Source organism: Panthera tigris, chromosome F3 (assembly GCF_018350195.1).
Source record: "Panthera tigris isolate Pti1 chromosome F3, P.tigris_Pti1_mat1.1, whole genome shotgun sequence".
Lineage (NCBI taxonomy): Eukaryota > Metazoa > Chordata > Mammalia > Carnivora > Felidae > Panthera > Panthera tigris.
The window spans coordinates 14,855,864-14,878,151 of NC_056678.1; the positions used below are offsets into that span (position 1 = coordinate 14,855,864).

General features: G+C 37.5%; 1 protein-coding gene and 1 long non-coding RNA gene across 19 annotated transcripts in view; one reads left to right on the forward strand and one right to left on the reverse strand.

The window, feature by feature from the left end:
* The window catches only part of DNM3 (dynamin 3), a 565,070-nt gene that overhangs the window by 419,878 nt on the left and 122,904 nt on the right, over positions 1–22,288 (forward strand). The gene's annotated exons all lie outside the window — the stretch shown is intronic.
* Positions 341–8,139, reverse strand: LOC122235752. Its single transcript, XR_006213792.1, has 3 exons — positions 7,721–8,139; positions 2,539–2,924; positions 341–1,074 (listed from the first exon to the last, which is right to left on the reverse strand). It is a non-coding gene; the product is annotated as an uncharacterized LOC122235752 (long non-coding RNA).

Sequence of the window (22,288 nt, forward strand, 5' to 3'; positions counted from 1 at the left end):
GCTTTGTGACATAGAACATTCAAAAGATGCATGTACTCAGCCTCTAGGTTTAATAACATTGATATTTATACTGCTTCATCAAGATACCCTTAAGTGAAGGTGGCTTTTCGAAAAACTGTGAGTACATAGCAATGAAGAATACAATGACTATCAATCCAGCTTTATGACTTTGTCTTGATTGATGCTAAGACACTTTTACTTCTGCACCATCAGTGCAAATGTTAACACATTTGCTGCAAGAGAAACTGTGAAACTAAAAAAAAATTATTCTACACTTTGACTATTTTAGCAACACTTGTTTGTTGGTAAGCATTCGTTTAAGTGAAGGTCTTTGAGGATTACTTAGTACTGATACTGGACAAATATAATCAAGACAAGTATGGTAATTCTTTAGATTTGTCCCATCTTAAGGCAAGAGTGTAATTCTGCAGACGAGATTTTTAACTCATGCTTCATGTCGACAGCTAAATCTTTAATTAGACAAGTTACTCTATCATGGGAAAATGACAGTGTAATTTCTTTTTACTGACTTTTTATCCAACAGGTATTCATTACTGTGAAGTGTAAAATGTCTTTATTTATTAATCTCTTAGCTACAGGGCACTTCTCCAGCCATTGGCATACAAAGACTTATCCCATAAAATGCTTCAAGGGTTTTTTCATTTCTGTTTTGGAAAGCTCTAACAAAGAGTACTTGGCTTCCAAAGAATGCATTATAATTACGTTTAAGACATATGATTCCTTTTTCTTTAAGTGTTCAATGAACATTCTCAAAGGGTGGTGTGATTAGCTGGCATTATAATGCTACTCAAAAGTATTCAGTTGCACTAGAAAAGAAGGTAAATTATAAACATAAGTAAAGCCAAGAGAAAGGAAGACCTTTCATCCTAGTTTTGTTTCATATTTGTAGCTCTGTCCTGTTTCTTTGCATCAGGTTCCTTCCTTCCAGGAGTCAGAGTGCTCTGTGAAGTGTGAGTCTTCATCTTTTTTAGCATCTTTAGATGTAGCTGTTGCAGATAAAGGTTGAGAAACTTAATCTTCAAATGTCTCCCTTTTTTAAGCCAATGAGCCATCCTTAAACATAAGAAAAGTATGTTACAAATACATTTTCTATTTTAGAAAAAAATCATTAAACTCTAAAATAGTATTTTAGATAAAAAATCTTAAATTTAGAAAAAGTCTTTTTTTTTTTTGAGTGAGGTATTGCAAAACAAGACAAAAATGTATGCCTATACATTTGTTTGTCTCCACGTGAGCAGAGGTAAACTTCAGGATTTCAAGTAGCGATTTATTAGATGATGATGAGGTTACAGAAATGATGGCAGCAGGTACAAATGAAAATAGTTATTGGGAGCACAGTAGAAATACTAAGAATGAATGAGTTAATCTCTGAAAATGTACAAGCCGCCTTTGAAAACTCCAGGAAACATGACAGTGCACAAGCTCACTTTCCATTAACTGCCTAAGTGATGATAGCTACATGTAATGTAACTTCTAGAAAGCTCCTCTGTAGACTCATAACAGAATGAAAGCTAAATGAGCAAACTAATATTATTACGAAAATAGTTTGACTTTGAGAACCGCCTGAAAGGGTTTCGAGGATTCCAGGAGTCCCTAGACAATGATTTGAGAACTGTAGCAGTTAGGCAACACATGATGTGCTGATTTATTGGTGTGGCATCAGTTTAAGGTTTATTTTCATGCAATGATGGAGATACTTGTTGCACCAGTAAGTCTATTGGTTGCATCTCTTGGTTTTGAAGAACCAAGAATCTACTGATTACCATATTAGATTTTTATATGTTCTACACACTGTCTTAAAGTAGAAGGTGCAAACAGAACACATCTGGAAAGACAGACTCATCTGGGGGCACGATAGATTTATTCTAGCAATAAAAGCCGTGTCATTCTGTCCTGTACTAATTACACCTAGAATAAAATCTAAAACAGTTATGGAATTTCCCAAGCATTTGTTTACCCACCTTATCTTTTATTATTCTTTTATCATTGATGATGCTATTGTAGATGGGTGTCAGCAAGAGAAATCATCAAATAGCTTAGAGTTGGAAAAGAGATGAAAACTTTGGAAATGTGTTGATTTCCAAAAAGCAAGTATGGAAATGCAGATGTGACTAAAGAGAGCAACCCTATTTCACCAACAAAGGGGAAAGGATACAGAGTCTCAATCTCAAATGGGAGACCTTCCCTTTAATAGTTTGGGGAAAAGATATATGCATTTCTTCTACCTTCCCCTCCACTGTGATAGGCTTGGGAAGTGATGAAAGACAGGAACTCCTGAACTATGTTAGATGGGTTTTTACTAAATGGAAAGGGTTATTTGGTCAATAGCCTTCATCTTGAATCAAAACAGAAGTTTAAAGTGGAGAATTTTCTCCTCAAGCACTGCTTTTCAAACTGTTATGGTAAAGATTTTTTTTTTAATTTTTCAAATTGTTCAATGTTTCAAATTTTTCAAATTTTTCAATTGTTTCAATCCCTTGTGCAACCAGTATATGACCTGAGCCACACGTGACTCACCTTACGAGTTCAACACCACCTAAACTGGTCCAAACCCTATTCATTAGACTGGTATCTCATGGCTTCGATGTCATACAGTGTCAGACTGCTATAAAAGCTTCCAGCGGCTTCTGTCAGTTTCTATACCTACATACTTGTAGACTGGTAACGAGCAGTTCTCAGACCTCAAGTACTGCTCTGATGTTGGCCATTACAAACATAGGGTTGAATTTGTCAAACACACTTCCCAGCAGTGGGTAATTGTTCCTAGACAACTATGGCCTGTCATTTGTGTAGCTGTTGCCAGATGCCACAGTGGAGCTGGTTACAGTTGTGTGGGCTCAACAGGTCGAATCATTTACATCTCAGATTAGTACCCAGGGTCCAGATACTGATTTTGGCCTTTCCTATAAAATACAGAAGGATATTAAATTCTTAGCTAGATCACATGCATGGCAATTAACTCCATCTCCATTTTAACAAAGAAACTATCATCTGAATGAGTATTTATTAAACAAGAGTATACAGACCCTATAACATGTAATCACTACCATTAATTCTTTTCAAAGTAATTAATTAATTTTAATTAATTTCTTCTGCTACCTGGAAAATATCTGAATTTTACTGCAGTGCGGAATCTCTACCCTTTTTGTATGGCTTCTTCTTATACCTGAATTGCTGAGGAGAAAACCTGAGAAAGAAGCAGTGACTGATATTTCAACTATCTAGTTCTTTTTTTTTTTTTTTTTTTTCTTAATGTTTTTAATTTATTTTTGAGAGAGAGAGAGACAGAGTGTGAGCAGGGGAAGGGCAGAGAGAGAGGGAGACACAGAATCTGAAGCAGGCTCCAGGCTCTGAGCTGACAGCACAGAGCCTGACATGGGGCTCGAACTCACAAACCATGAGATCATGACCTTAGCCAAAGTCGATGCTTAACCGACTGAGCCACCCAGGCATCCCTCTAGTTCTTTTCAAACCACTTTACCCTGCTGATTTCTTTTGCCTCTCTCTACAGAGCAGTTTTTTTTTCTTCCATGTGACTTGGCTGGTATAAAATTATGAAAATATATATTGGTTTCCAACCCATGGAAACCCAGATAGTGCACTTGAGTGAGAGACCTGAGAAAGGCAATGATCAGCTGCTGTTATTTCTTTAGAGCTCTCATGAAAACACCTGTAACATAGTTCCCTAAAAATCATCTATTATTGTATCATAATATTTATTCTCCTACACACTTCTTCTCAAAGAGTGTTTCCTTACTGAGCCATTTTATGTTGAACTATTTATGTTTAAGGAAGGCATGGCAGTTGTCTTATGGAGTTGAAGGACTCACATTCTGTAGTGTCTTTACAGAGGATCAAATTAGTAATGGGTACAAGGGACTCAAAAAGATGGAAGCTCATCATCAGAATGAGTTTTTAAGATTTTATATTTTAATGATTCTGTATTTCCACTCTGTCTTTTCAAAACTAGAATGGGCAACTTGTGGGTTATGGAGCCACTCCATCAGCCAGAGCACTTTGAGCAGAAGCTAGATATCATTGTATTGACAGGGTAATCATGACTTGTCATTTACTCTTGAGGATAAAAGGGGGCCACTGTTAATGATTATGCTGATACACTTGACAATAAACAGAGATGATCCAGGCAAAAAAGGATGAATTTTACCTGCTAGTGATGATAGAGGAGAGTCCTGCTGAGGGGAATTTGGCTTGGGTGACCTCTATGGTACCTCCCAACTTAACCAAATAAAACCTGTTTTATGCACAACTATTTCTTTATACTTTTTTATGATTACTTATTTTGTTAATATTCCCCAAATAGGGTGAAGTCTGAAGTGCATTATTAAGCATTAGAGTTTAAATTTTGTTTGGCAAGATTCACAATATGTAAATTGTATTATAATTTTTTAATGTTGTAAACACAAATTACACATACACTCAAACACACACATTCTAATTTATACATAAACTAAATTGCTTAACATAACATCCCATTCCCCAACTGTCCTTGAGTGAGAGTTTGTGTTATTTACAAAGACAGTCTCAAATGTGATACTACTATTTATTATTGACACTTTCAACTTGTCTCTGGGATTCTTCTTATGAATTGGAGGATCAGCATATTTCCAGAAATATTTCCAGAAACCTTTGGGAGGTTGAATATATGGCAATAGAGAATAATCAATGGATATCTACATATTTAAGTTTTCAAATTTCCATTAGCAGAATTTTACCATGAAGTTAATAGAATTGAGTTTCTTTTTTAATGTAGTTAGGATGCTCTCTCCAAGAAAGCAGGTAGAGGGTAGAAATTATCCAACTTGTAAGTATTTTATTGAAAACTTATTATGTGCTTGTGTCTGCGATAGAGCTAGTCTGCATTACGATTTTCATAGTATAGAGATAGAAAGAGATGGGCATTTCTGTCAATGGTATAGTATAATAAATGAGATTTCCTAGCATCTTATTTTCCTAAATACCCAATGCACAAAGTAGTCTTAACATCTGTGTAAATAATCCGAAATACATTACAAAAACTCATACTTTGAAGGTCTGTCTCCTTTGGGCAGGGAAAAGACAATCTTCAGAACACTTCACAGGTCTTTTAGTAGCAAGTAATTGCAATGTGGAAAAACATAAGGTGTCATATATTTAGAGGAAAATGGTCCAAACTCTATTGAAAACTGAGAATCTGGGGGCACCTGGGCGGCCCAGTTGGTTGAGCTTCCGACTTCAGCTCAGGTCATGATCTCACGGTTCATGAGTTCGGGCCCCACATCAGGCTTGCTGCTGTCCGTGAGGAGCCTGCTTTGGATCCTCTGTCCCCTTCTCTCTCTGCCCCTTCCTCACTCACTCTCTCTCTAAAAAATAAATGTTAAATAAAAAGACTCAGAATCTGCTTAAGTGCACTGAGTGAAAAGGATCTCAGGGTCTCTGTATACTAGAGTTGAAGTGTACAGTTGAAAGTATCTACCCAGTGTGTTGATGTGGTCAAGTGGACATATCAAGAATAGAAAACATCGTGCTTTTATACAAAATCCTGCCTGGTGTTTTATCACCTAGAACATTACATTAAAAACCCCTCAGTCAATTGCAAGAAGAGGCATAATATGACCAGAGCAGATTCTGAAGGTGAAAATTAAAACAACTGATATGGTAAGAGAATTACCTTGCATGATCGTAGAAAAAGGATTAGGATATTTCATTATGAAAAAAAATGAGAGATGCTTTTGAAGTGTTAATGTCATTTGATTATGTAACTATGATTTTGCCCCATGAACTTTTAAACTGCTAGAATGAGGAGGGACCCTTGGATAAAAATAGAGGATGCACTGCAGTTTTGTCAACTACAGACTTTAATAGCCTACATTAACCTTGAGAGGTGGTGCAGATCTTCCTCAAGCTATCTATATGAAATTAGCATATACCTGAAGGAAAGCATCTCTGAGCTCAGAGACTGATTGCAAGGAAGACCTCTTTTCCTTTGTTCATGTGTTTCCTGCTTTCTCTCTCACATACGGAATACTGTTGTGATGGATCCTAAGATTTGACCCAACATTATACTTTTTTTTTTTTACCCTGTTGAAAGTAAAATAGAATTAAAACAGCAAAGTGCTCTCAAAAAAGTGCTCTGTAGTCTGTTTTCCTTAGATATATAAATGGCTCTGTTCTTTGCTAAGGGTGAATATTTCCTAAATTTTTATCACAGTTCATGATTTATAGCCATTTTGCATGGGTGCCTGTTGACATTAGTGTTTTATAAGAGGTAGCAAATACAGCTGCCTTCAGGGAGATGTTCACTACTCATTCTTTGACATGCCATGGAAGAGAAGCCATGTTTCTGTGATTCATTATCCTTTTCCTCATAAACACCCCTGCTTTGTCCTGCCTTCTGTTAAAAATCAGGAGTATCAGCATGTGACTTATTGCATAAGTATACAAACAGCCTGTGTCACATTGCACCATTGACTTCATTGCCTTTAACGCTCTCCCGTGTTTCCGTAGTAAACCCCAGCACATGCTGACTGGCTTAGAACCCCAGCAGACTGTAGTGACTGATTTAATTTGGAGGTTAAAATGTTCTTTCTCTGGTAGTTTCTGCTATCACTGTGACTTTTCCTAAGCTATGAGATCAGTCTCCCCGTGCTTAACCCAGGGAGGTGGTGCAGTTTTCTTATGGCTGAAATTTGCTTTGCTTATTTTCACTAGCAATCTGGTTTTATAAACATAATCCTGCCAGACTGTATGTCATTTTTCTCCCTTTGGGGTAGGAAATGAATGAATGTGTGTGTGTGCAGGAAAGGACTGATGCTTTGTCACCTTTGAAGGATGCAATTCAGTTATGAGAAAGCTTGAACATAATCATTTTATATTGGCTTGAAAAAAATTAGGAGCATCTTTAATTCCTTTTACTACACTGATGTGTATACTAAGATACACACACTTTAAATACACACGCTTATAAAATATTTGAGTAACTTTGGATAGTAGACTAGTGTAATAAATACTCAGTGCAGGGCCTTTTCTGTCACCACATATGCACAGTTTAGCGTGTGGGTATTTGTACTCGAATAATTCCCAAATCAGCACAAAACCGTTAGCAAACTTATTACCTTGGCCCATTCCTATTGCTGTTGTCAGATCAGGCTCCATCTTCAGTGAGACCCTGAATACCTTGATCACCACTATCACCACGTGAAAATACTAAGAGAGTGCCCTTGCTCCATCTATATGCTGGGGATCCCAAGTGTACACATCCAACTCTACTCTTTGTCCTGGGCTTCAGATTTGTATCCAGTCTACCTACCTACCCCAAGTTAGAACTGAATTCCAGATCTCCCCTCCTCCAATCTCCCAGCTGCTCGTGCCAGATACTTCAGAATCACCCTTGGTTCCTTTCTTACTGTCACTTTCTGTGACCAGTTCCTCAGAAAAATATGATTGCCCGTGCTCGGAAGAGAGCTATATATTTAGAATTCAACCTCTTCCTGCTGCCTCCACCTCCCCGGGCTGGGGGCCCTTTCTGTTCCTGCTACACTACATGCTACTGTGAGTGTGCTCTCCACACAGGAACCAGACAACTATTTCAAAAGAAGTAAATCGGATCCTATTACACACCTCTGCTTAACCTGCTTCGGTGTCTTTCCAGCACACTCAGGACAAAGTCCAAACTTATTCTGTCATATAGGCCCTCCATTACCTGGTTTCCAGCTACTCATTTCTGACAACTCTTCATTGTTCACCCTGCTCCAGTGATATTGGCTTCCTTACTGTTTCTTAAATATGTTGACCTTATTCCTATCCGAGGGCCTTTTTATTTGCCAGAAATGTCCTTCCTCCAGAAATTTTCATGAATCATCTCTGTCTTCATTTCATGTCTCTTTTCAAATGTCACCACTTCATCTTCTGACTGTTCCCTCTAAAGAGGCACTTCTGCCATTCTGTCCCCTACTCCTGTTCAGTTTTGTTCGTAACACTTATTACTTCCTGATATGTTTGTTTATTTTTTGTTTGTTTTCTCTCTTGCCTGTTTAAGTATAAGTTCTGTGAAGGCAACTTAATCTCATTTGTTCAGCGCTTGGCATATAGGAGCTATTCAGGAATGAGTGAGTGAAAAAAGTGAGTGAATGAGTGAATGAATTTTGGCATGGCTTATTAATATCCTTGAGCTTGCTGCTTGATGGATTTTCTTCCTCAGGCTCAAGCTTACTCAACATTTACTTAATGGTAACTGCATGTTCTGTAAGGATATAAAAAATGGTACTGAACAATCATATAGAACTTCATACAGTAGTCCCCCCTTATCCATGGTTTTACTTTCCATGGTTTCAGTTACCCACGGTCAACTGCGATCTGGAAACAGATGACGCTCCTTCTGATGTATCATTAGAAGGTTAATAGTAACCTAAGGCTAGGTCACAATGCCTGCATCCTTCACCTCATTTCATCTCATCACAAAGGGATTTTATCATCTCACATCATCACAAGAAGAGTGAGTATAGTACTGTATTTTGAAAGAGAGACTGAGAGACTGACTATATTCACATAACTTTTATCATCGTATATTGTTATAATTGTTCTATTTCATTATGTTATTGTGGTTGTATCTTACCGTGTTTAATTTATCAAACTTTATCATAGGCATGCATGTATAGGAGAAAACATAGTATATCTGGGGTTCCGTGCTCTCTGTGGTTTTACACATCCGCTGGGGGTCTTGAAACATATGCCTTCCACAGGGCATATGAAGTGGAGAGACTACTGTACTTTACAGTTCATTTTTACATATATTATCTTCCTGTGTTAAACATTTAGGAAGCCATCCAAAAGAAATTCCAGGTTAATATTAGGAGGGAACAAGAAAAACATTCATGAAAGCTTATAAGGACAGCCACTAAACTCAAAATTATGGAAATTAATAGTATCCAAGTTTTACACACACACACACACACACACACACACACACACAGAATGAGACAAGAGGAGTAGTTCAATCCAAGCTGCATTAATTAAGCTCTCCTGAAATACTGTTGTGAATGGGCTGAAAGGACATGAAAGTGTTATTCCACATACGAAGACTGGAATACTGGACGTCATAGTCAAAGACAGAAAATTGTGTTCAAAAATTGCAAGTTTTTTTTTCTCTGGACAGAGGTGATTGATACGTAGAAGTTCTGAAAACTTAGTATTTTCTCTGTGTGTGGTGATGGAAAGGGAGAATGTTTTAGCAGAAGTAAGTAATGGGAATTTTTGAAGCTGATCTGAAGAGTTTTGGAGCTAGGGAGCAAGGAACTCCTCCAGATTTTTAGAAGGGAGCTGGCAATCGTATGGAGAGGAATTTATCTATAATGAACCACAATGGGACCAAAAGGAGGTGAGGTGAGATACACAGAAAGGAGCCGGGGAGGTTATAGAAATGTTCAGAGAAGATAAAATGACAGGGTCCCAGATGAACCATCCACTTGAAGTTGGGTTTCTTTTCTCTGTGGTCCACAAATAGCAAATCTCAAGAGGACAGTCACCAGGAAAATGGTACCCAATTTGAGATTCGGTAAGCCCCCTAATGTTAGTCAACATCCCCATTTTCCTTAATGTAAGCATGCTTAAAACATGCCAAGCTAGAAGGTGACACATTCCCTGGGTCAGCTCTTTGCTCCCACAAAGTGGTTTGGAGCCCAAAATGTTGGTGCATATTGTTTAGCACTGTAAATTAATTTGTAGACAGCTATTGTCTTTAATATAAGCAATTATTATTGATTTTTTAAATGTTTATTTATTTTGAGAGAGGGAGCACAAGCAGGGAAGGGACAGAGAGAGAAGGAGAGAGAATCCCAAGCAAGTTCCACACAGCGCAAAGCCCAATATGGGGCTTAATCTCTCAACCATGGATCATGACCTGAGCCAAAAGTCATCAAGGGCATCAAGAGTCAGATGCTCAACCCACTGAGCTACGCAGTGCCCCACAATTACTATTCATCTTAAACATACATTAACAAGTTTCATCATAGTATCTTATGAGTCAAGCTGGTTTGCAGACCCAACTCCATAATTTACAGTTCTGTTCTTAAATGTTAGCTTTTTTTGTTTGGCAGTATTGTGCTTGTTTCTTCCTCACTGATACTTTGAAAATCTAATGTGCTTTTTGATCATCCCATTTCCTTGCTCTGAAATTTTAGAATTACATAATGTTGGAATTGAAAGGGACCAAGAGATATCATATTTCACCTCTACGCAAAACTATATCTAAAATATATTAGCAAGATGAGAATCTGTTTTACTTGCCTCCATGACTATTTATCCCAGGGTTTTTACCAAGCTCAGGGCACAGAGATGGAGAAGCAGGAGTTTGTGATTGATCCTGTCCATTGTTCATCCTCATTGCTTAAATTCTGTTCACCTCCTTCTTACTTACTTTCTCAGTTACATCATGGGGAAATTGCTTTGTGAGCTAGTAACTTTCTCCAGGAACATTTGCATTTGAATAGTAATTCCTACCCAGCAGGATGCTAAATGCTCTGCATATATCAAATCCCTAAATACCCTCTCAGGTAGTACTCCCCTTATTTATCAACAAGTAAATTGAGGCTCTGAGAACTTGAGTAATTTGGCCAAGTCACAAAACTAAAACATAATTAACAAATTCCAGAGTTTGAATTTCTCTGATTCCAAAATCTATGCTCTTTCTGTCACATCGTGCAGATTCTTGTAGAAACCTAAAGCTCTCAAGACTCCAAAGAATGAAACTGCCAGAAACATTGACTGGTAAAAGTTTTGAGAAGGGATAAGGATATTATGGGTAGGACATAGCTGCTAACTTACTCCACATATTAAAAGTCTCTCTGAATTTATTGGGAAGCATCTTTTGTTAGACCGCTGGGGTGCTAGGCTTAACTCTACTTGGAGATAGTCTCAGATGCCTTATTTATAAATACAGTTCATCCTTCTTATCTGGTAACTTCACCCCCAGTGGAAACCGATATGTGTCCCTCAAATGGAGGGAGAAGAAAAGTATAGTCCTCCAGCCCCTGTACCCCAAGAGCTTCTGCGGCTGTCTCAGGCTTTAGCCTTCACCTTTGGGTCAGACCTGTTTTTATGCCTACTCAGCTCCAGCAGCATGGCATCATCCTGCATCGGTTTACTCCAGACTTGCTTCTTTCCCAGGTACTAGCCACCTTAGATCCTTGGTAGCCACCTAGGGAGATCTGATTATCAGAGGTTTGTTTGAATTACCGGAAAATTCTTCCTCATGTCTCTGGGCCTTGTTGTTAGTTTCCTTTCATTTTTTTCCCTCAGTGGCAATGGCTAAAAGGAAGGGGCTTTTGGCCAACAGTGCTTTGCCTATTAGGTTCATCTTCCCTGGCCTTTTAACTTCATCTGCCTCTCTTTTAGTTACTTCGGAGGCTCCCCCCAGCTCCTTCATGAATGGGCCACATCTCTTTAGTTGGATTCCAGAATTGGGCACAGTGGTTGGCAAGACTTGACCAGTAAAGAGTACAAGGCAGCACCTACTTATATTCTTCATAACCAATTCCCTCTTGCTACTTCCTGAAGCCATTTTAGTTTATACTTTCTATTCTTCTAGGAAACCAGGTTCACCTTGTTTTTATTGAGACGGAGGGGGTCATTTTCTGAGTTTAGCAAAGAAAGAGGTAAATTTCACTGAGAAAGAGCTAAGCTGTCTTCTTTGCCAGCTAAAAAGAGATCTGGGGTTGCCTTTGTGTTCCTGTAGTTAAAAAAAAAGCACAGTTGCTTGTTTTGCAATAGGTTTTGTTCTGTGTTGCATGCAATTTTCTCTTTTTTATCTCTTTTTCCCCCTTAAAATTAAATCCAGTAAAATGTGAAAGAAAGAGAAGTGCAATAATCTCCACAGCTGCTGAGTTTTCCTGGAAGGCAAAGACATCTCAATTTTAAAGTTAGTCTTAGAACATGAAATCATGGTTCTTTGAAACAGCTGTCTGGTCAAAAACTTCTTTGTAGTGTACATTTTTAAAGAGCAATTTTTTAAAAACCACTAGGAGCTTTGTAAAGATTTCCTTTATCTGGGTTATGAATTATTTTTGGTCTTTTGAGTAATTGTTAAAGTGATGACACTGACTAGAATAAAACAGATGTCTGTTTTTTGTTTTGTTGTTCAGGGGGAAGAGGGAAATGCCGTCGGGACATTAGGATTTACTTGATACCTTGACAGTGGAGTCTAAATAATTGATTGCTAGTGTCTTTGCATTCTGTTCACTATCAACTTTTATACATAGTGCCAGAATACAAGCAAGGGAACTTGTCCATCTTAATCATCATGTGTCCTTCAGGGCCTAGCACGATTCCTGGCACATAGCTTCTCAACAAAGGTTCATTAAGTCAATCAATAAATGAATACTATAAGTACCATTATATAGAATGACATGTCGTGCAACCAGATACATAATTCACCCATGCTTCTGTTATCTTTTATGGAGATACCTGGAAAGGAAGTTTTCCTTAATACAGACTTTGAGGTTGAAAGGTGTATTTTAAAGTCTCTCTGGGGCGCTTGGGTGGCTCAGTTGGTGAAGGGTCCGACTCTTGATTTCGACTCAGATGATGATCTCATGATTTGTGAGTTCAAGCCCCAAACTGGGCTCTGCGCTGAGGATGTGGAGCCTGCTTAGGGTCCCCTCTCTGTCTCTCTCTCTCCCTCTCTCTCTGTTTCTCTCAAAATAAATACATAAACTTAAAAACTTTTTAAAAAATCTCTCCTGTTATTATCAGTCCGTTATGGATCTTTCACCCATGTTGTGATATAAATCACCTCTGACATTGTTTATATTTTTGCCAACTCTTGGGAGTAATAACTTTCATAAATAGAAGGCAGTTATAGTTCAAATCAAAGGATGGATAAGTAGGGCATTATGGGAGCACAAAGGAGAGAGTAATGTCAGCAATTAATGCTACCTGGGAGAAGACTCAGAGGAGGGAACGTATGAGTCAAGGCTGCAAAGATGGGGGAAGTTCTCCAAATGGCGATGAAGCCAAGGGGGCAGTGGTAACATGCGTGGGAAGGCCCGAAGGGTGAAATGGCATGCGATGAACCCCTGGCCATAGAACCATTGCCATCACCTTCATCACTGTTGGCAAAATTATCATCACCACTACTTTCTGCTTAAACGTTACTCTTTCACTCAAGATACAGGTTGCCATTGAAGTGCTAGATTTTTTCCAGTCTGATTTATTTTCTTTGAAGAGTCACTTCTATCCATTATGCTGAGTGTACCTAAAATGGCATCCACAAACAAGTCACTGAATAGCCAAGCTTCCTGCAGACCAGATCTTTACAAACTGTTTGCAATAAGAAGACTGACGTGTGTGAATGGATTTGGGGACTTAAACAATTGTATTTGATTTTCACTGTACACTGCTCACCCCAATCCTGGTCTCACTGAGGGGGAACCAGTGAGGTGCTGCTGAGCCAGAATGTGGGCAGTGCTGATAGCCTGGGGAGGGCCGGGGTGTCAGAGCCCATCTCCCGTGGCCCTGTTCACAGAGCAGCCCAAACTTCCCCAGTGCACCAGGACATCTTTTTTTAGACTCAGACAGAACAGAGGCCTGAAAACCTTTTTTTTTTTTTTACATGATAAAGATACATATAAAACTTTCCAAAATAACTTCAAGGAACTGACTTTGATAGAACTTGACATCATCATCACCATCATCATCATCATCATATCAACAAATAGTCATTTAAAAATAATTTGAAAGGCTAACTTTGTGGAGAGCCATTGTGTAAAACGTTATTCATACCACAACCATGCCAGCCCCTTTCATTTTTTTAAAAATTCCTTCTACCCTGTTCACTTTCGCAGTATCCCCATACTGATAAATTTACACCAATATCCTCAGCCTAATCCTAGGTTTTAAGAATTCTCATCAAACTCTCTCTAGGTGTTACAGGGCTAACATGAATTCAGAACTCCATATTATCTCCTAGTTGTTGGGGTTGTTTGGTTTTTGGTTTTTGGTTTTTGGGGGTTTTTTTGGTTTTTTGGTTTTTGTTTTTTTGGCTTATTGATCAACACTCTGCCTTCTGGAATCGGGTGTCACTTCTCCTGTGTTGTTGGTTCCTCATAAATCTTACTCTTTAGGTCTTTCAAAATGAGTTCTTAAAAAATTCATATAATAATAATTATTATTAGTTATTCAGTAACTCAAATGAAAGGTCCCACAGGGGGTGACTCTCAAATAACAAATGCTGAAGGGAATGAGTCCAGGCTAATGTAGACTGGGCAGCAATCTTTCCTAGCGCATGATAAGGCATGGCGTGGAGGGGTCAATAGCCACTCTATACTTATTCCTCAGATTTTAGAAATGCTGAGCTTAAGCAGATCATTACCACAACCTCTTCTGACCTAATAAATGAGACAGACTGAGAATAATTGTGGTTCTCTCTCTGCTTTCTTCACCAGTTGCCTTTTATTCCCTTCTAAAGTCTTTCGTTGCTCTGGGCTAAATGAAGTTTGGATTGCAACAACAATTTTTTTTTTCAATGATATTGTAATACTGGCTCATTTGCCTGCTATTGGTTATGCCCAAGTGGACACAGGACCTGTGGCTGTTTGGTTGTTCTCCTATGGGAAAAGGCTTAACGAAGCTAATAAGCTGTATTAAAATAAAATAAACAAACTCACATGGCACCCAGCATCACAGCCACATGTAGTATGCTTAGTATTCATTATCCCGAGACACCAGTTCCACATCCCCAACTGCCTACTGGGCATTTTCACTCCTAAGGCCTTCTGTCACTTCCTGTTTAACCCATCCGAAACCAAATCCAGTACCCTTTCTTCAAAGCCACTCCTCACTGTTGGAATTTTAAGGGGTCAATAAACCGCACACTTTTCTTGCCCTTTCTAGTTAAAATGTGCTGTTGTTGCTGTTCTCAGAGGCCCAGGAAACAAACAGATAAGGCATGAACAAACGGCTGGAGATCTGTGGCCACATGTCTTGCTCATAGTTCAGCCCCCAGCGATCACAGCCCCAGCGGAGCAACCACAGGCCTCCACCACAGGGCAGCACTCAGCACAGCTTCTTGGAACGGGAGAGAAATGTATGTGTCCTGCGGGCGCAAGCTTGCTCAATTTCTCTTTTATAACTCACTAATCAAATCAGTCAGTTCTCCTCCTCTTTTGGGGAGGAAACAATGAAGTCTGGAGAAAAGAGGCCAGGAGCCAAAAGCCCTACAAGAAGCCAGGAGATCAAGTTCCCACTAACGCGTCACTGCAAACCTTCCTATTTTTACTTTGAATACCTTCTTAATTTATGTTACATCAGCATTACATTAGCATCTGGGTGTGAGGAAGAATATTTAGGTATTAAATATTCTGCATCGTAAGAATTTCCACCACTTAAATTGTAATCTGCCTTCTTTATGATCTTTTTCATCATAAATAAGACCCCACACTTACAACCAAAACTCACACATTTAGCTCTTCGCTCATGACTGTGATTAACGCTGACACAGACCTGGCGCTGTGGCCATTGGCAGCCAGAGAAAGTCAGGACTGGTGGTGACTCAGCTGATTCTGCAGCTGCACTTACAGTAAATGTGTTTTGCAACGCTCTTATGTGTTAAAATATTTTTTTCCTTAAAAACTAAAACAAAATTTTTTTTCAAATTTTAATTAATTAATTAGCTCTTTACTACGTCAAGAAAAGGAAGTATCGAAAGACTATCAAGTCAAGTCAGGCTAAAGGAACTTGTCCCCTTGGCAATGAATCATAACACTTTGAGTCAATAGACAACAGCCAAACTCCAATTTAAAATTGTTGCATTGAGGGGCGTCTGGGTGGCTCAGTCCGTTAAGCCTCCGACTCTTGGTATTGGCTTAGGTCATGATCTCAACCTTGTGAGCTCAAGCTCTGCATTAACAGTGGGGAGTCTGCTTGAGATTCTCTGCCTCCCTGTTTCTGATCTTCGAGGTTGATCTTGAAAGCCAAAGACAAATATGTTTTATTTTATTTTTTTGGAATTCTCTCAAGTAATTTATTTTTATTTTTATTTTTCAATATATGAAATTTATAAGACAAATATATTTTAAGGAAATGAAGGGCTCTAAGCTGTTCAGTCATTGGTGGTTGCTTCAGTCATTCATTCCTTCATGCATTCACAATTATTTACTGAGCATATTCTATGTACTGGGTGCTATACTTAAGTTCTGTGAACAAGAGAAATATGTTCTCTGCTCTCTTGGAATTTACAGTACAAGGAAGGAGACTGATAGCAAATAATTACTTACTTACAACTGTTAATGACAACTGCTGTGAGAATTTATAATAGAGTGACCCCAGCGTTTGGGGAATTTAGGAGTGGTTAAAGCTAACACTAGAAGACTAAAAATAGAGACTAGGTGAAGGGAGAAGGGACGATTGTTCCAGGCAGAGTAAACAGTATATACCAAGACCCCGAAGTAGGAAGAAGCTTTGTGTTGCTCATGTAACTGACAGCTAGAGTCTAACATGCAAGAGGTCCAGGTCATTTACCACCCTATAGGCCATTTTGAGGTTGGTGGTCTTTATCCTAATGCAGTGAGGAGCCACTGATGAGGTCATGTTTGACTGTAGAATGGAGACGAGGAATGGAGCAAATACATAAGTTAGGAGGTTTTGCAGCCATCCAGGTGAAAGGTGATGGTCACCTGGACGTATACAGAGGTAGTGGAGATGGAGTAAAGGAGGTTTATTAGGGGGTGCACTGACAGAAATGATTGCTTGGAAATGAGGTGGGAAAGAAAGAGGTGTCAGAAACGACACCTAGGTATCCAGCACATGCACCTAGGTGGGAAGAGATACCATTTACTAATACCAGGAAACTTTAGAGGAAAAGATCTAAGAGAAAACCAAGATCCGGAAATAGAAATATCCAGAATGCAACTATAGCTTAGAAGGGAACTCTGGGATTTGTGGGTGGTCAGCTTATACATGGTGCTGAATGCAAGTGGTCTCTTGATAGAACTCCTTATAGAACATTTTTTTAGGAAAAACCCTACATAGTCGTGGTAGCTGGATTTTTGTTCTTTTGAGGTATAATTGACATATAACGTTACATTAGTTTCAAGTGTATAACATAATTATTTGATATTATGTAACAAAGCAATCATAAGTTTAGTTAACATCTGTCACCATATATAGTTACAAAATATTTTTTCTTGTGTTGACAACTTTTAAGATTTACTTTCTTAGCAACTTGCCAATATGCAATATAATATTATAACTATAGTCACCATGATGTGCATTACATCCCCATGACTTGTTTATTTCATAACTGAAAGTTTGTATCTTTTGTCCCCCCTACACCCATTCCCTGTGCAGAGGAATATATGCTTCCATATCTTGGCTATTCTAAATAATGCTACATTGAACACGGAAGTGCATATATCTTTTTTGAGTTAGTGTCTTCATTTTCTTTGCATCAATTCCAGAAGTGAAATTTCTGGATCATATGATAGTTCTATTTTTAATTTTTTGAGCAATTTCCATACTGTCTTCCATAGTGGCTGCAACAATTTGCATTCCCACCAGCAATACGCAGAGGTTGTCTCTTCTCCAAACCCTTGCCAACACTTATTTCTTGTCTTTTTGATAATAGCCATTCTAACAGATGTGAATCGTTACCTCCTTGTGGTTTTTATTTGCATTTCCCTGATAATTAATGATGTTGAGCACTTTTTCATGTGCCTACTGGCCATCTGTATGTCTACTTTGGAAAATAATTCAGATCTTCTGATCATTTTTTTTAATGTTTATTTTTGAGAGAGAGAGAGAGACAGAGTGCAAGCAGGGGAGGGGCAGAAAGCAGGGGAGACACAAAATCCAAAGCAGGCTCCAGGCTCTGAGCTTTCAGCACAGAGCCCTGTGTGGGGCTCTAACCTATGAACCACGAGATCATGACCTGAGCTGAAGTCGGATGCTTAACCAACTGAGCCACCCAGGTACTCCTCTTCTGGTCATTTTTTAATCAGATTATCATTTTGTTTTATTGCCATTGAGTTTTATCAGTTCTTTGTATATTTTGGACATTAATCCCATACCAGATATATGATTTGTGAATATTTTCTTCCATTCAGTAGGTTGCTTTTTCATTTTGTTGATGGTTACCTTTGTGCAGAAGTTTTTTAGTTTGATACAGTTTTGTTGTCAAATCCAAAAAATCCTTGCCAAAACCAGTGTCAAATAGCTACCTACAACCTATATTTTCTTCTAGAGTTTTAGGTCTTACATTCAAGTGTTAATCCATTCAGAGTAATTTTTGTGTGTAATGCAAGATAGTGGTCCAGTTTCATTCTTTTGTATGCAGCTGTCCAGTTTTACCCACACCATTTAGTTAAGTCCTTTCTCCTCATTGTATATTCTTAGCTCCTTTGCCATAAACTAATTGACCATATATATGTGGGCTTATTTCTGGGATCTCAGTTCCTCTGTTCCATTGATTTCTGTTATCTTTAGGCCAATGCCATAGTGTTCTGATTGCTGCAGCTTTTTAATATAGCTTTGATCAGGGAGCGTGATGCCTCTAGCTTTGTTCTTCTTTCTCAAGATTGTTTTGGCTATTCAAGTTCATATTTTTAAAAATTTTGTGACATTCGATTTCCAAATATATTTTTTAAAAGATTTATATTTTCATTTATAAGTGAGATTGGCTTATAGGAACATATCCCAAAATTTGGTCTTACATATGATAAATTCAAAGAAAAAAGGATCCTAGGGTCAAGTGAGTTTGGTGAGTCATGCATAACAGGTTTATTTCTTGGAGATTTATAATGTGTACTGGTCTGTTAATATTTCTGACATGACCTTCATAAAAGTATCTTTCTCTTAAAATTTGGAAAGAAAGACCAATAAAACTCTCTGAGATCAGAACTATTTTGAATAAAAGTTTTAATTTTGTTTCCAATTTATCCTGTGGATATTGGTCAGGTAAGCTTTTATAATTATGATTTCATATTGTTTTAGAAATTATATCCAACATTGATACTTTATAAATCCACTATCATAAAAGTATACTCAACATCTCTAAAAAGTTTAATCTTCTCTTTGTTAAATCATATGTATCATCTCTAATTTTGATTATTTTTATCTTATATTTACTATATATGACAGAGCTGTTTCATTGATTAATCAAAGAATAGACTCTTAAATTTATCAATGATAGTTTAATTTTCCATAATTAGGTCCTAACTTAACTATATCCTGTATTCTGCTTTGATTAGTTTTCCAATTTTCTAACTCCTTAAAGTCAATGCTATGTATTTTTGTCTTTTTTTAAAAATAATAAAACATACATGACCGTGATTTTGCCTCTGAATAAAAGTTTGGCTGCATGTTCTGAGTTTCAATCCAGTGAGTAATGTTATTTTGTGTGTTTAGTAAATAATGTCTATTATAATTTTGAGTTCCAATTTGACACAAGTTTTGGGGGAAGCTTTACTTTATTTTAAGTGGTTTTGTGGTTTAACTTTTATCATAATTTCTACTTTAACTGGAAATTTTATCATAATTTAACTTTTATCATAATTTCTAGTTTTAGTGCAGCACTTTTTTATCTTCAGTACAAGAAATCAGGAATATTTTCTGTAAGATATAAAAATAATTCTGAGCCCTAGTTTATTAAACTAGTATTATTGAATTTACAGGTTTAATTATTAATTTATGATAATATACCATCTTGGTATCATTAATTCATTGTCAACAGTCTTTGAAGTATTTTGGATGTTGACAAAAGGCCTAAATAGTAGCCAGTCAGCCAACAAATGTTATTAAGTACCTACTGTATGATGTAAGTGCCAGAAATACACTGATGAACGTTTAAAGTCCCATTATTGAACTTATATTGTAGTTGGAGGAACATAAACAAGGGAAGATGAGGGTTGGAAAGATAAATCAGTGGTTAAAAGTTTGAATTTTTTCCTACTTACAGTGCACAGTCATTGGAGGATTTTAAACAGGGTGGGGATATAATATATGATCATGGTGGCTTCTGTGTGGAGAGTGGAGCAAGAAAGATATCAAAGAGATGTCATCCAAATGAGAGAAGATGGTGGCTTAGATATAGGAGTCTGTAAAGATCTGGAGTTATCTTCATGTCAATAGTATTTAAGGTTCCCAGATAGGGAAGATCACCTTGGCAAAAGCACAGATTGAGGGAAGTAGACCACTGAAGGAGATTGGGGCACTCCAGAATTTAAAAGTGTAACAAAAGAAGAGGAGACATCAGAAGAGATTAAGAAGCTATAGTCAGTGATGTAGAAGTATGGAAGTCAGGAAAGTGTGGTATTACAGAAGTCTTGAGAAGAAAATGACTGAAGACAGAGGGAGTGGTCAATATATCAGCTGCTGCAAGGTAACATGAAGATAGGGAATTGAACATTTGCTGTGGGAAGATGTAGATCACATGACCTTGAAAAGACCTGTATCTATAAAGTAGTAGGATCACAAATCTCACTGGGGGGAATTGAGGGGGAAATGAGAAAGGAGAGAATAGAGAAAATGATTCAAGATAACTCAAGGAGTTTTGCTGTAAAAGCAAATAGAAATGGGGGCAATTCTTAGGGTGTGGAAAGGGTCAAGAGAAAGTGTGTGTGTGTTTTAAGATGTTTGCTATGCCATATGAATGATCCAATAGTAGAAAAGAGGCAATTGTGGAAGTAAAAGAAAAAGGGAATGATTGTAGGATGTTCATAAAGACATTAGAAGAGAGGGAACTCAGTATATAAGTTGAGGTTTTGGCTTTTCCTTGTACAAGAGAAAGACAGAGTCTGTGGTTGCAAATGCAGGTAGTCGGATGTATTTGGTGGAAAGAATATAGATCATTCTCATCAGATTGTATATGTTTTTCCTATGAAGTATGAAGCAAGATTATCAGCCAAGTGTTAGTGGCAAAGGGCATATTATAGATTTAATGGAAGAAAAGTTATGTAGTAATTATCTAGTATAGTGATAAACCATTTTGACTACAGAATTATAGTAGGGAGGTCTGGGAAAGTTAGGTGCCCGTTTGATATTTGTAGTTATAAATTTGGAGTGCAATAAGCACAACTGTATAGTTTTTCTCTTGCATTATTTAGAAACCTGGATGTAGGAACTCAGTAAGGAAATAATTCAGTCAGAGTTTTATTAGGTAAGTAAAATGGTGAAGGGAAAAACAGGAAAGGGAGTTACAGGTTTGCAAGATAGTAGTTATAGTACTGAACTGCGTCTGCACAGAAGACATAAGGAACATGATGATGAGTGGGAACATGATAGATCAGTGGGTCAGTAAAAGCCCACAATGGAGGTGGTTTTTCAGATTTTCAAAAAGGATGACCAAATGGAAATTTTGATCGATGAGTTTGTCATCAGTGCCCTGCTCTGTAAGTTGATAATTAATTGTAAAATTGATAGTTAAATATTTAGAAAGGAAATCAGTGATCAGTAGGAACTTGCTTCGAATCTTAAAAAACAAGTTGAGCCAAACTGACTTCAATTTTTTAATAGAATTTAGCAGATATGTAATTAGATCTTGGTATACTCTTTTGGAATATACATGAGAGAAAATAGAGGGACATGACTTGGTAGTGTAGTACAAATATGATGGATTTGTGATTGTGTCATTTTACTGTTGATACCAATGGGTACCAGTTAGCAGAACATTAACTCTGGCATGGGATCTTTTGAGGTCTGTTTAGTTCTATAGTATATCTTTGATAATGACATGGGAATATTATGTTATTATAAATATACAGATAATACAAAACCGGAAGAATTGTGAGTCTGATAGTTGCCAGAATTGTAATTCAGAACATCTGAGCAAATTGGGAAATGTGCCAGACTAACCAAATGAAATGTAATAATGCCAAATATAAATTATACTTTATGGTTTTTTTTTTTTTAAAGTCTGTACGTATTCAGTACAGGAGAAGTCTGGTTTTATAGGAGGTCAAGCCCAAAGGACCTAAAGGCCGTGAGAATAATGAATAATAGTAGTTTTTGTATTGTGTATATTTTGCTTGCATATTTACCTGATTCTGGGCACTGTGTAAATAAGCATGTCACACTTGTAACCTTATTTTATTATCATTATAAGCCTGATATAGATGCTATCTTCCCCATTTTATAGATGAGTACATTAAAACTTAGAGAGGTTACCTTACCCAGTGTCGTATAGGATAATTAATGGCACAGTCTGGATTTCAGCAGGTGTTTTCATGGTCTTTACTATATTCTACTACATGCTATTTGCTTACATTAGTAAAAGTTTACTGTC